At 37.3% G+C, this 14789-nt stretch overlaps 1 protein-coding gene and 1 long non-coding RNA gene across 6 annotated transcripts in view; one reads left to right on the top strand and one right to left on the bottom strand.

Moving 5' to 3' along the window:
* LOC143652496 (uncharacterized) overlaps window positions 1-4670 on the bottom strand; it is a 59998-nt gene extending 55328 nt beyond the window's left edge. For both annotated transcript variants that reach the window (XR_013160725.1, XR_013160724.1), the window contains exons 1-3: window positions 4547-4670; window positions 3221-3326; window positions 319-406 (exon numbers count right to left, since the gene is read on the bottom strand). This is a non-coding gene — a long non-coding RNA (uncharacterized LOC143652496). The remainder of the gene's footprint in view (window positions 1-318; window positions 407-3220; window positions 3327-4546) is intronic.
* Window positions 1-14789, top strand: part of AGBL1 (AGBL carboxypeptidase 1) — an 872209-nt gene that overhangs the window by 512879 nt on the left and 344541 nt on the right. The gene's annotated exons all lie outside the window — the stretch shown is intronic.

Here is a 14789-nt window from a genome sequence, read left to right on the forward strand (position 1 = left end):
TTTGTAATTCTTTCTTTCTCTTTCTTTTTTCTCTATCTTCCTTTCTCTTAGTCTATGTCTTCTATCTATCCATCCATATATTTTTATGAATCGTCAGAGAGTTAGACATCATACCCTTTTAGTGTGTATTTCATGTGTATTTTGTAAAAGTAAGGACATTCTTTTATACAGCCATAGTAAAATATTCTCTTACATACTATGAGAAAATTACCAAACAGGAAATAAGCATTGATACAATAGTTCCATCTAATACAGAGTCCATATTCAAATTTCACTAATTGTCTCAATAATGTACATTACAGTCATTTTATTCCTTACCTAGGGTCCAGTCCGGGATCACACAGTGCATTTAGTTGCCATGTCTTTTGGTGTCTGGAACAGTTTCTCAACCTTTGCCTCTATTAACCTGTATATTTTTTAAAGAAAACAACTCTCAATTTGGAGCTCTCTGATTGTTTCCCCATTGTTTGTTTTGCTAATGCTGCCAGAATGCAATATATCAGAAATGGATTGGATTTTATAAAGGGCATTGTTTAAGTTCCATGTTAGAATTCTAAGGCCATGGTAATGTCCAAAATAAGGCATCATCAAGAGAATACCTTCACTCAAGAAAGGACAATTCACATAAGGGGTTTCTCTGTCACATGGGAAGGCCCACGACAATGTCTGCTGGCCCTTTGCTGCTGGATTTTGTTGTCTTTAGCTCCTGGTTCCAATGGCCCCCTCTCTGAGCTTCTGTTTCTGAGCATCTCCGTAAGTGTTTGCCTGGGCCTTTGCTCTCTGTGTCAGCTCTTTTAAGCATTCCAGTAAACTAATTAAGACCCACCTTGAATGGGCAGGGTGACATCTCCATGTAATCAAAAGGTGCCACTCACAATTGGGAGGGTTGCAGCTCCATGGAAACAACCTAATCAAAAGGTCACACCCTACAGTAGGTCTGCACCCACAAAATTGGATTATGATTAAAAGAATATGGCTTTTCTGGAGAACATAACAGTTTCAAACCAGCATACCCATTGTTAGATTTCATTTAAGCATTTTTGGCAGGTATGGTGTGCTGATTTGAAAGGATTATGTGCCCTAGAAAAGCCATGTTTTAATCCTAATCTATTTTGTGGAGGCAGCCATTTATTTTAATCCCTGTTCAGTACTCTAGGTTGAAAATTTAATTAGATTATCTCCAGGAATATGTGACTCATTCGACTGTGAATATTAACTTTGATTAGAGGGAGATGTGACTACACCCATTCCAGGTGGGTCTTGAATAATTATCTGGGGTCCTTTAAAAGAGGGAACATTTTGGGGAGATTCATCAGAGCCATTGGAGAGCCACGAGAACCATGAGGGCTCACACAGCTAGATATCTTTGGAGGTGAAGAAGTAAAATGCCCCTGAAGGAGCTTCATGAAACAAGAAGCCTGGAAAGAAAGCTAGCAGATGTCACCATGTTCTTTGCCTTTCTAGTTGAGAGAGAAACCGAGAACTTCATATGCCTTTGTTAAGTGAAGGTATCCTCTTTTCGGTGCCTTAATTTGGACATTTTTTATAGACTTGCTTTAATAGGGACATTTTCACAGTCTTAGAACTATAATGTGCAACTTAATAAATTCTCCCATTTATCTCCCTGTTTCTGTTATATTGCATTGTTATATTGCATTCCAGCAGCTAGCAAACTAGAACATATGGTATACCACAAAAATAATGTGCTCTTCTCAATGCATCATATTAGGTGGCTCATAATGTTGGTTTATCCCAATATTAGCGAACTGAATTTGATCACTGGGTTAAGGTGTTAGCTTCCTGGTTTTTCCACTCTAATGCTACTATTTCCCCCCATTGTAATTGGTTATTTTCTATAGAAGATACTTTGAGGCCATATAAATATCCTGTGACTCATCAATTTATAATTTTCTGACTCCATCACTACTACGAGTTTGTTAGTTAGCATTTTGTTGATAGGAGAAAACTTTCTCTTCCCGTTTATTTATTAATTATTTATTAGTATGATTAATGGATTGTTTTTTAGTGTCATTATTTTAATGCTCAAATTGTCCTAGATATGGTTAGATGGAGCCTCTTCATGCTACCTCCTTTCTCTTTGTGACATGTCCTCATCATTTTCTGAGTACTTCTTTAGTTTCTGGCTCCCCATGTCTTTCTAGGCTCATCTTATACTTCCTTTGTCTTAGCCATGGGATCAACTTTTCCTCCAAAGAACCATGGCTCTTTTTATTGGAGAAAAGTATTTAGAACACTGATCTGTACACTGGGTGTACTCATTGCTATTTGTGTGTGTCATCAGACAGTCCTAGGAAATATATACAACGTTCATAGAACCATGAGACCAACAGATACCTCCAGTTCATCACCACAGGGTACATTCTAATCTTCTTCTTTTCATGTTCTAACTCCCTTTCTCAACAGTGAGATTAGTGAGTAACCTGGTGAGATAATATATTTTCCACGTTACTCAGTTAGCAGGCAAAAACATTGACTTGTTGTTTTTTTTTTTCCTGCATGGGCAGGCACCGGGAATCAAACCCAGGTTTCTGACACTGCAGGTGAGAACTCTGCCTGCTGAGCCATCGTGGCCTAACCTGACTTGTTTTTACATTAACTTTATTGACATTTAATTTACAGCCAGTGATATGTATCCATCTCACCTTACAGTTTGATGGATTTTATCATATATAAGTATAGATTTAAAATTCATCATATATGTAAATATAAATCAGTATAGCCACCAACCTCAGTCAAGATATAGAATATTTCTGACACCCCTCAAAAGTTCCTTGTTTTGTTGATAATCCTCCAGCTGCTCTAGGAAACCACTCATCTCCTTTCTGCCATTGCAGATTATGCACCCATTTTTGATAAAATTCACCGTGAAACCATCTGGGCCTGTGATCTGTGATTTTATTTGGGAAAATCCTTTTTTATGATATAAGGCTTTTGGTCACTTTGGTCAATGCCTTCAAATAGTTTTTTTTTTTTTTTTTAATTTAGTCTAATATTGAAATTTGTAATCCTGTTGGGAGCATATTAATATAATACATACTGTTCCTTGATTATCAAAAGCAGAGCAAAATAAAACCTAATTTTTTTAATTCAACAGTATTTTGGAACATATTTCTAAATCAATGAATACATAGCATGTTCCTTTTTATTCATGCATGGCAATTTATTGATCTAATTTCTCCACTTGTGTATCCATTCTTACCTACTCAAGGGTGTCAGTTTGGAAATTTTCCCTTTTCTCTGTCCTTTATCAATTTTTTCTCTGGATATATCAAGACCATCAGCATACAGGGACACTCCCTCTCCACCTTAAAAAATAAAAAGAAAAAATTATCTTGACCACATTTCATACTCTTTCAAAATTGCCTTGCTTTCCTTTGGAGAAAAATTTGAAGAAGTTGTATATTCTTGCTATTACCAATTCCTCTCCTCTCATTTTCTTTAAACTTTCTACTGAGGCCTTTATGCATATGACTCCAAAGGCATTGCTGTTGTCAGACTCCTTCGTTAATTACCTCCATGTTTCTAAATGCAACTAAAAGTTCTCAGCCCTTATTTCACTTCAACTATCTTTGAAGTTGGTTGATCACTAACCAAGCCTTTGACTTGGTTGATCACTTTCTCCTCCCGATACACTTTCTTTACTTGGCTTCCAGGATACTACTCTCTCTTGTTTTCTTCTTTCTCTCCAGTTACTACTTTTTGTTACTTTTGTCAAAGAAAACCAAAACAAAACTGCAATGTTAAACAGACAATGCTGACTTTATTCAGGGACTTATATAGCAGATCACAGGGTAGAACTCAGCTCTGTCAAAACAAAAGACAGCAGGCTTTTTAAGGTCTGGGAATGGTTGGAGGAAAAGCGCTGGAAGATAGCAAGGAACTTGATCAGTGGAATGGGTGAGGCATTTACTAAGGTTGCGGTCCTAACCTTAGTTAGTTGGTTTAGAATGTTTTCCTTTGTGGTAATTAGGCTACCTTATAGTCTAATTACCTATAATCTGTAAGGGCTGGGAGAGAGAAGGAAGCAGACAAGGAACTACACATTTAGGAGCCTCTCAGGTGCCTGGGTAATTGGAATGAGGGAGAGCGGAGAGGGATATCAAGGCAAGTTTAGTATTTAGAATTGTTAGGGTCTGAAGTTGTCTTTTTTCTACTCATTCTCCCTGAAGTCTGAGTTTTTCTCTGCAGTCTTGCAGCTGCAAGATTAGTATCCAGGATGTCAGGACAGGGAGAGAATGGGTAGAGGTATACAAGGAGCAAGTCTGGTAGCTTGATCAAGACAAAGAAAACCTCTTGGTTAGTTCCACTCCAGGGTCAGTTCCTGCATCTTCTATTATCTCTATACCCTCACCTTGATAATCTCAACCAATTTGATGACTTTACATGCCATCATTATGCTGATGACTCAAATTTTATACCTCCAGCTCAAATCTTTCTCTTAACCTAGGGCTCAGAATTCTGACAGATATTTCAAACTCATCATGTCCCACACTGAAATCCTTCAAATCTGCCTTTCGCATTTCACCTGATGTCAACTTCATTTTTCTGATTATTCAGCCCCAAATCATCATGGTATTCATCTGATGAGAGAGAGCAGCTGTGCAGAGGCATTTAAGGCTCTGGATAGAATGCAACAGACCAGCATCATGATCACTATGACAAAAACAAGAACAATAATAGTCTCTGTATGATGTTTTGGAACCAAGAATCCCAATTGCCCAACCCTAGCGAAGAGAATAAATCCCAGAGGCTATGGAGATCAGCCTTAGAGATCCAAGTACCTTTTTCCTTAATGCAATATATAACTGATTCTACCTTGCCTTTTTGATACAAGCATAAAAGAAATATTAAGAATGACACATATACTAACATGACTGGCCAACAAGAACTGTAGAGCACCATGATTTTCCATTACTATTTGTGTCAATAAACGAGACTGATCTATATTCCATCTGGATTGGAGGTAGTATCCTTAATAACTTCTGCCTGAGTTAATGATAAATTGCTTACAATTGATTTCTACTTGTTTGCTTTTCTCCTATTGGAAATAGTGCTCTATTATTCTTATAAACAATGAGTTGATTTTAAAACATGGCAGTATCTGAAATAAGGATATTATATTGAGAAGACTTATTATAAACATTTTAGTAGTATTTAATATAGAATTGCAACTTAGATTTTTGTTGCTCTTTAGGGCTGTATTGTTGAATGATGATGTAAGGATAGATTTTATATTAACAAGAACTCCGGAAATGGAGGAGACTGCCGTAAGAAAGTAGTGGGCTTCAAGCTACTGAATGCTCTCAAGCAGAGTTTAGCCATTGTTAGAATGCTTTTGATTTGGTGTATGATATTCTAACTTTGAGTGTGGGGTGGATGTGGGGTTGAAATAGATTAATGTCTCTTTCTAATCTAAGAGTCTATGATTCAGAATGATTCTTGAGAGATATTAATGACTAATCCCATAGAAAGTAGAGAAAGATATTTTAAGGTAATCATTTAGGGGAAATACAGATTGGTTTCATATTGAACTGACTTTCTTTCACCTAAGATGCATTTACTTAGTGTTTGAGCCAGAGTTATAAAGGAACAATAACTACCCTGATACTGTTTCATCTCCTATAGGAAATATCCTAAAGTCATACGTTCTCCCTCTAATAATTTGGTGTATTTCTTTTCATATATGATGTGAATTTTGTAGCTGATATTTCCATTTTTTTGTTTTAGTTTCCATGAAACCCATGGGAAAATTTGCAGTTCAACATTTTCGCTGTGTATGTTCTGATTGCCTTATGATTATGCTTTTCCTCCTTAGTCTATTCTAAATATCATTATCTCTGGCTTTATTTATTTTATTTTTATTTTTGCTCTTTTCTGGCTTTATTTTTATGTTTGAAATTTAATTATTTATATATTCTTCTAAGTTACCTCAAATCCTTTGTGAAATGAGATTGGACGTGGATGAATAGATAGGTAAATGGATGTGTGTATTAAGACTTGGCAAGTTGATGTTTCTCTTGTTAAGTGCTAGTAGTGAGTTCATCATATCCATGATGACATAGTAAGTATTGTGTTCTTTCTTTGTCAACAATTTCCTGCCTTACCCAACATTCAAGTACCTTCTTTCCCAGATAGGTTTGTATTATGACAACTATCTATCCTAATCCAATACTCATTCTGGCTAATGGTAATAAACAATGGAGCCCAACTTGTTAATACTAAATTAGGTAGCAATGGCCTATGTTTTGTTTTGTGTAGCTTTATGGTTCAGGTTAATCTCATAAACTCTCAAGTTGACAATAAAACTTATAAAATTTCATAAATGCTGTTTAAAATGACTGTATTTTAGGTATCCAAATAATGGCATCCTTGATCTACCATCTCTGTTAAATTTAATTTTGAGTTACTTGTGCAATAGTAAAACGTGATCAGTTCTCTCCAATGAGCATGTCTAGATGCTGTGTCTAGTTCTGGGCAATACCTTGGAGAAGGGCATGAACAAACTGGAATGAGTTTAGAGGAAGTTAAAAAAATTGTTGAATAATTTTGAAAGCAAGTCGTATGTCACTGCTGGACCTATGAATGCTTATTCTGGAAAGTGATTACTTGAAATTCACATGGTTACCTCTTTCAAATGTCAGGCTTGACTTCTGTCCCCTGTCTGCTACACATTGTACACCAATGGAGCCTTCCAAAAATACAAATACTCCCAGACAGGTGGCATGTGTTCATTGTTCCAAAAGACTCTTCATGAAGTGCCCAAAGGAGGTTAAAAGATCTTGTGAAAGGTCTACATGAGATGTGATTTTCTGCCAATTGCCATGTGAGAACCCATCTGTCAAGACACCTTTGTACACAACTCCATGACTGTGTTCTGGGGAAAAACATCCCCTGGCATGCCTGGGGTGGATTTCATCTGTCATTCAAACCGTCTGCTTTTTGTTTCCCTGCTAAAGTCACCTTAGGTAGATAGATTGAGAAAGACACATGCAGCCTGGGATCTCATTCTTAGAAAAGGGAGCTAAATCAGGAAGAGCCTGGGTGGGGAGCATTGCTTTACCTATCCTGCCCTCACCCCCAAAGCAACTCCTGAATCTACTGTTATCATTTGCATATCATCATTAGAGAATATAAAAGAAAGACAAATTGGACTGACTTCTTGTTTCAGTCGCACAGTCCCAAGGAATTATATATACTTTAATATTCTGGACAATCCTGTAGTAGATCAGGGAGAGCTGATCCTAATTTAATCAAGGCAGAGGAAGAAACTGCTTAACAGTATTTCCCCCAAGCTCTGACATTCTCCAAGGGCCCAGAGCCTGCTTAACTTCGTTTGTAATTTCAGCAGACTTCTCCTTCTGTGACGTTCTACTGGGTATTAAAATGCCTCAGGATTTGGTGGTAACTGAAGCCACTTCATCCCATCTGGTTAATTGCATTAACCTACAGCCAGACCCCACGGAGTGAACAGCCTGGCAGGGAGGCCCTTTGTCAAAGGAGATGGCGAGGATAGTTTGGGGAAGAGATCTGCTCACTGAAAGTCATTTGGTTGAAAGTGGGTCCTCAGATTTGATTTAACATGATTCTTCTATAGACAGTTCATATCCAGCTGAGAACAATCAAATACTGAAGGCAGTCCATTATTTGATTTCTTTCAAATTATGCATTGTTAAAGCTAGTAACAGAATTGCATCTCTTGAGAAAACTTTAGTTTAGACTTAAGGGCTTGAAAACATGCAGTATATTGTACAAAAATCTGGCTATAAAGTTCAATTCCACAAACATTGTATATCTACCATGCTTTATTTGGGCCCAATTGGATTACTTAATTCAATGAATGAATAAATAAATGAACAAATAAATGATTTTTTTTCAATAAAAGTGAAGAAGATACTCTGGAAGGGGAGACAGATTTCTACCCTGCTATTTAATATAGGTAGGAAGAAGGCAAAAATGATACATTATGAGAACAAAAGGAAAAGAAAGAGGGTAATTTTAACTGAAGTTTTAGGTGGAATCATCAGTAATAACAGTTTAATAGCAGTTTCAATTTCCCCAAATCCTTCTATAGTCGTCATATAATTTTATTTTAAGGTGGTTTAGAAAAATTATTATTATCCCATTTGATAGATAAAGAAATGGAGACAGGTACAGTAAATAACATGCTTAAGGTCACAGAGCTGGTGAATGAAATGGATGGAGCCAGGGCTTAGGCCCCTTGTGTTATCCATGTACTCCTGCTGAACCACTCTGCCACTCAGGATTTAGGGAAAGTCTCCATGAAGTCTAAGCAGCAGTGCTACCTCCATCTTGAATTTTTCTTTCTTTCCTTCCTTCCTTCCATCCTTCCTTGCTTCTTGTTTTCTCCCTTTTTTTCCTTTTTCCCTCTCCTTCCCCTCCTTCATTGCTTTCTGTGAAATACCATGACTATGGTAAACTTAGTAATCTCTTTACCTGTGGAACTCTTAGGACTTATAAAACCTTTCCAGCCCTCCTTTCTCATACTCTATAGCAGCATAGCACTAGCTTTGGCTTTTAGAACTAAAATGAATAAATAAGCTTATTTATTGTTTGCTCATATTTGCATATATGGCATATAGATGGCTTTGAATCCCAAATCTACACTTTTCAACAATATCTCTGAGCATTTGATTCTTCATTCATCACATGAGGTATGGTGGGAGCGGGGTTGGTATAAAAAATACCTCCTTCATAGAATTATTCTGAGGATTAAATTTGATCATATGAAGTGCTCAGCACAACCAATAGCATATTTTGAACTGTAAGTCCTCAATAAATGATAGCTACTGCTGTTGTGTTATGCACATCAAGTGGCAGTGAAGTTGGAATTTAAAAAGAGACAAAAGGTTATCCTCATTTCAAAGAGAGGGAAATGGAGTCACAGAATATACAGCAATTATTTGAAATAAACCCCAGGTATTCCATAAGTGGATTTAGGCCCGTTTTGGGCCACATCCCAGCCAATTTTAGTATCCTGCATGCATAAGAAAAGATTTGTGATGGATTTAAAAAATGCATAGGTAATGGGGAATATGTGAATGATCTACTTACAAATATGTCTATGAAATCATAATCAGGATTTATTGGAATCAGTGGCCTCTATTTTATTAACAATGTGGGAAAATATTTAAAGATCGGGTCTTGATTCACAAAATGTATTCAAAATTTGAAGTGAGAATTCTGAAGTTAAATGCATTAGTAGAAAAAAAAAGAAAGAAAGAAGGCTCTGAGAGTAGGAAAACTTACAGTCATGGCTTGGGTCTCTTGGAGTCAACGTCAAAAGCATTTCATCTAAGTGAGATTCTAGGGTCTCTTCTCCTCCAGCAGTGGGCCCACAGGAGGCCCCATTCATAGCAGAGATGCATCTTAAATCAAGTCTCTCACCCTGGCTGCTGATACATTGTTGGGTGTAGACCGACCTTGTAAAATTGGAAATGAAGCCATGTGCCAAATGCTTAAATTATAGTTCAGGAAAAAGCAGTGACAAGATGAAATCATGATAGGTCAACATCCATTGGGAATGTGTGGCAATTTCTGGCATCAATCAACCAGAGGAATTAGTTTCAGTTTATTCTCAGAATTGAAATATCTCTTAGCCCTTGACATTCAACCATTCCTGTCATCCATTTCTCCACATTACTTGTGGACTCTCTTGGCTATTTCCTTCCAAATACAGGTTTCCTAAGTTACGGCATAAACCTTCCTTTTCAAAGAACCCAATATATGATGTTGCTCTGACATTCAACTTTTATGTGTTAATTATGTTGTTTAGGAAATAATTGGAAACTGATTTAGAAATAGGGATAAAAATATCCATTTGAAATTTTTCATAATGTTGTCATGCTTTTCTCCTGTCTCCAGCATGTGGGCACTTAGCTAAAGGTTTAGTATAGTATTGCATCAATGCATGCTTCCTCTCTCCCTTAGTCCCTACTTTTTCTAATACTCATCCATTTTGTTTCCAAATGGGCATTCTGCCTAAGATTGGAGCAAAACTGGTACATCACCCACTAGGAGAGGAATAGTTGTTTTCAGAGCAAAGGATTGAATCAAATCTCTCAGAAGGGGGTGCCTTACCCTTTCTCTCTCTTCCCATTCCTTCCATCCGGAATAAAAGAAAAACAGAGATATTTGAAAGTTGTCAAAGTTTAATTATGTCTACTGAAAGTGCCAAAAAACTGAGAAAGCTTATCCTTTGGATGGAGGGGCCCTGAGGGTCCTATGGACATTTGCAGCAGTCTGTCATTGTTTTCCCTTTTCTCCCTTACCTCCTGAGTAGCAAATTTCCACTTTTACTTTACAAGAAGAATGGTGTTTTAGGTTCTGCCCCTGGAGACATAACTGTTGAGTCATCCCCAAATACTTCTGCATTAAGATCCATACCACCTCAGACTTCAGGTGTGCATTTATTAACATCTTTATATCATCATGTCAGCTATCCACCCGCACAAATTATATTAAAATTATATTAATCTTTAACCCATCGGAGTTTACCTCAGTAGATAATAAAATGGGTTATTTATTTTGGGGGTGAGGAAGAGAGGTAACAAAAATTCAAACAAGCAAAGAAGCAGCAATTGGGTAATTATAATATGAAATTGTAGACACAGATGAAAATTAAGATTTTCGTTAAGGAACAGTTATCAGATATCTACCATGTGTCAGGTCCACATCCTTTCATGTGTCTCATTGTAATTATTTCTCATGACAACACTGGGATAAAAGGTAACATTCTCATTCAATAGAAGCAGAGAAAGCTAAATTTTCAATGGGGTTGAGGGACTTGGCAAAAGTTACTCAGCTAATAAAGAGCTGAGCTGAAACTTCAATCCATGTCTTATGATCCTAAGGCCAGGGAATCTCACTTATTACTCAGTTAATTCTCAGTTAAGCAGAGTCTGGTCAAACTTGTAGGTGGCCTGTGCTTTATTTATCTGTCTTTTCTCTTTCTATGGCATCTTTCTTCTTTACCATTTAGCCATAACTGTACACTTGAGATTACATCTACCAAACAAAAGGAAGAATAAGCAGAATTCACTTTGCTACTTGTTAGTAGGTGACTGAATCTAATAATTATAATTATATATAAATCATAGTGACTTGTAATGATTGCTTGTTTTGTACCTTCCTTTAATATCAAGCAGTTAAAACTAGTGGCATATAGAGGATGATTTCATTTCAAAGAATACATTTGAAACAAATTTAATGTAGAAAATAGTAAGCAACATCACTCGAAAGAAGGAAATCTAATGTTCTTTTAGATTCTAGCAACAAGTCTACTCTTAAAAATTAAAGTCCTATTTAGTACAAATGGAAAACTGTAGGATTTATGTCTTGTTGGCAACCCTTTAAATAGCCAAAGAAAATCTCAGGTCTTTGAAAATTTCTGTGAAATGAGCATGCTTTGCTTTTTGATTTCTATCACTTTCTTATACATCTAATTCTTTGTGAATTTATTGCACAAATATATACAACAGTGAAAAGTCATCCTTTGATATGATGCGGGCACTAAGCATCAGCTTCTATGGGGGAGGAGGGAATTGATATGGAGGATGATATGCAGCTGGGCATGGGAAGCCAATTGGGTTTTCTGTTATAAATCTTTTTTTTCCCCCAAATCTTTGATGTGCCTGTCCTAACATCATATGGAATACAGGAACTGCCTCTAGAGGTTAGGGCATTGCTTCTGCTAGTCCAATATTAGTCTCCAGTTGAAACTAAGTTTTGATTTTGTAGAATGTGGCAAAAAGTCCACAATGTACTGAACTGAACTCAGAGGTTGTACTGGACTCGGAGGTTGTTTGTATTTATTTATTTGTGTGTGTGTGTGCACGTATGTGTGTGGGTATGTATGGTGTGGGGTGGGGATGGGTAGCTGGTAACCAGCAGAGGAAAGAAATCTAGGTGACAAACTCTCCTAATTACTGAACTAACCTGTACATTCTGAAGATTAAGTTCTGAGATTTGACTAGTGTGACCCTGCTAAAGCAAAATGCATATTTTGGGGAGCGGCAACATTCTTTCTAGCCCCTCCTTAGAAACAGAGCTATGCAGTAAATTTGACAATGAAAACTTGACAGTACTGTTTTCTGTGTGAATTAGCTTGGAGAAAGTATTCATTAAAGACAGAGAGATGACCACAATTACCTGTCTAAATTAGGCTTGAAGGAAGGGGGATGAAGAAACTGTTTATTAGTGTCTGACACACATTAGGCACCTGATAATTGTTGAATGACTCACTGTTGAATAGCATTTATCTGTTTTTGTTCCTAAGTCTTGCTGAGAATAAAGTGAGAGTAAAACAGTGTTTGGAGACAAGACTCAGAATGAGACTTGATGACTCCTCTCCAGTTGCCCTCAAAATTAGCATGCTTTGCTTTTCGATTTTTGATGTCTTGATGGGGATATCCTATAGAGAAATAGCTGATATTATGCAAATTTAGTTTTTCTCAAACTGGGGTAAGCAGAATCCAGGTAGTATGTGGGATATATTCTCAGAGGAAACAGTCAACCCACTGGCTCTTTGGTCCATATTATACACACAATAGTTTAAGTCAAGCAGAATTGAATGATTTAAGAGAAATTAAAATGTTTAACGTATAGTAGATGGGTCTGAAATGTCTACCTTGGGTCATTAGTGGTGAAGAGAAACTTTATTGAATAGGAATGAAGCTTGATTTGTCTAATACCTAAAAAACGCTGACCCTGTGCCTGAGCGCTGTTCTGCCCAAAGGAGGAATAAATAGACCATTAAGTTTCTTTATGCAGTCATTCTAAACATCTGTTTTCAGAGTGTATCCTTCGACTTTTCCCCACTGCTGTCAGTGTTCAAAATGGGATACCCCTGAATCTGATTCTTACACAATTTCCAGCAAATCTGTGAGGGAGGGCGGTTGGTAAAGGAACATCTCTGATTTAGATTTTGAATGTAAAGCCCCAATTCACACTCTTTTGAAACACTCTAACATAGCCCAAAATTCAAAATTAGAAACTCCTACACTGTTTCCCTAAACACATTTCTATTTCTTACCTCTTTCTCATCCATTCTCGTGCTTTCTTTTAACTAATATTTTTATAAATCATGCTATAGACTAGACACTGACCTATGCTCTAGATTACTGGTTTGGATCCAATGTGTGGGCCGGGAACCAGTGGCATTGGTTTCATCTAGGAGCTTGTTAAAATGCAGATTCTCAGGACTTTCCTGACATTTATTGAATCAAAAACCCTGGGTGGGAGCCAGTACTCTGTGTTTCAGCAAGCCCTCCCAGGGATGCAGTCACACACTCCAGCTGAGAACTGGGGCTAGGTCAGACTACAGAATTGACTGGAACTGGTGTCTGTTCTTAGCACCTTACTATTTCTTGATGGAGACAGCATGGCAATTATTGATATATGATAAATTATATGGTGTAAGTATGCACCATGCATATAGGAGGAACAACAAAACAAAAATCAATGTTTCAGAAGAAATTCATTCTCCTTTTATTGCCCAAAGGTTGCCATCTATACACTTGCATATTTCCAACATGTGGCCCCTCATTTAGCAGACACTCCAGGAATTGGCTATCTGTAACGTGAGACCAGAAGGATATGCCAACCCTTTTGTAGGATTTTTCAGCATAGATAGAGGGGACAAAACATACCTTTAATAATTTTATTCCTGTAAATATAGGGAGTAGAATCTGAACCCCAGTTGATCAAAGTTAAGAAAGAAGGATAGAGAAAATAACAATTGCGAATATAGGAAACAAAGAGTTAATCCCAGATGCTTCAAGATACAGGTGCAGTTTACACTAGTATGTGGAAATATTTGATGGTTTGTTGCAGCCTTTTCTGCCAAGGCTGTCTTTTTTTTTTTTGTTCCCTCAGTAATCTAATCAGAAAGCCAATTTACATTTCTGTGGGGATTTTATTACCATTATATTCTTTTTAAAGCATGATATTCAGCAGGCTACAGAGGCCAGAGAAGTGGTTCTTATTAGGAGAGCAAGCTCATTTGTAAAATACTGTGAAAGCAGCAGCTACATGAGAAAGGCTCAGAGGCGGGAGTTTACTGTAAACTCTTGGTGAGTCAACAGATGGGCAGGACTGCCAAGAGAGTTAATTTGATCTTGTGCTGTATTCATAAGTGGCTGGTATTTAAAATTAGGGGCTGGCTGGCAGTGCGCCCCTCTGCCATGTCAGAACACACCTGGAATATTGTGTTCTATTTGAAGCCCTGTTCTTTAAAGGAACTTGACAAATAAATCCACAATTTAAAACCCAAGTCAAACTCTAGCTTTTCTGTCTATAAGAGAGAGGGTGAGAATAGTCACCCTCCTGATAATAAACTCTCCATAGTGTTCTTTATCTTGCCTAAAAATGTCCGGGTGAGGGGAGGTGGAGATCTTGGAAAGGGTTAGACCCTGACTAGGCTGTGCGTTTGACGAATAGCAGAAAGCACCACCTGCATGCTTCTTTCACTATGCAAATAAAAGCCCCCTAGGATTAAAAAAGGAAAGAAGGAGCTGAAATACTCTTTGGTCCAGTCTCCACCCAAACCTTCCTCCTCAAGAGCACCCCCTCACTCTGCCCCTTTACTAGGCCTTATTTTTCTTAACACAACCAAATTTGACAACATGCTGTGTATCTACTTGTTCCCTGTTTGTCTCCTCAACTGGGCAGGAGCTTGTTTATTTTGTTCTTTGGAGTATTTCATCCCTGAGCAGGAATTGGCACATAGTAACTTCTCAGGAAGTATTTAT

This window comes from Tamandua tetradactyla, chromosome 12 (genome assembly GCF_023851605.1).
Source record: "Tamandua tetradactyla isolate mTamTet1 chromosome 12, mTamTet1.pri, whole genome shotgun sequence".
In the NCBI taxonomy this organism is placed as follows: Eukaryota; Metazoa; Chordata; class Mammalia; order Pilosa; family Myrmecophagidae; genus Tamandua; species Tamandua tetradactyla.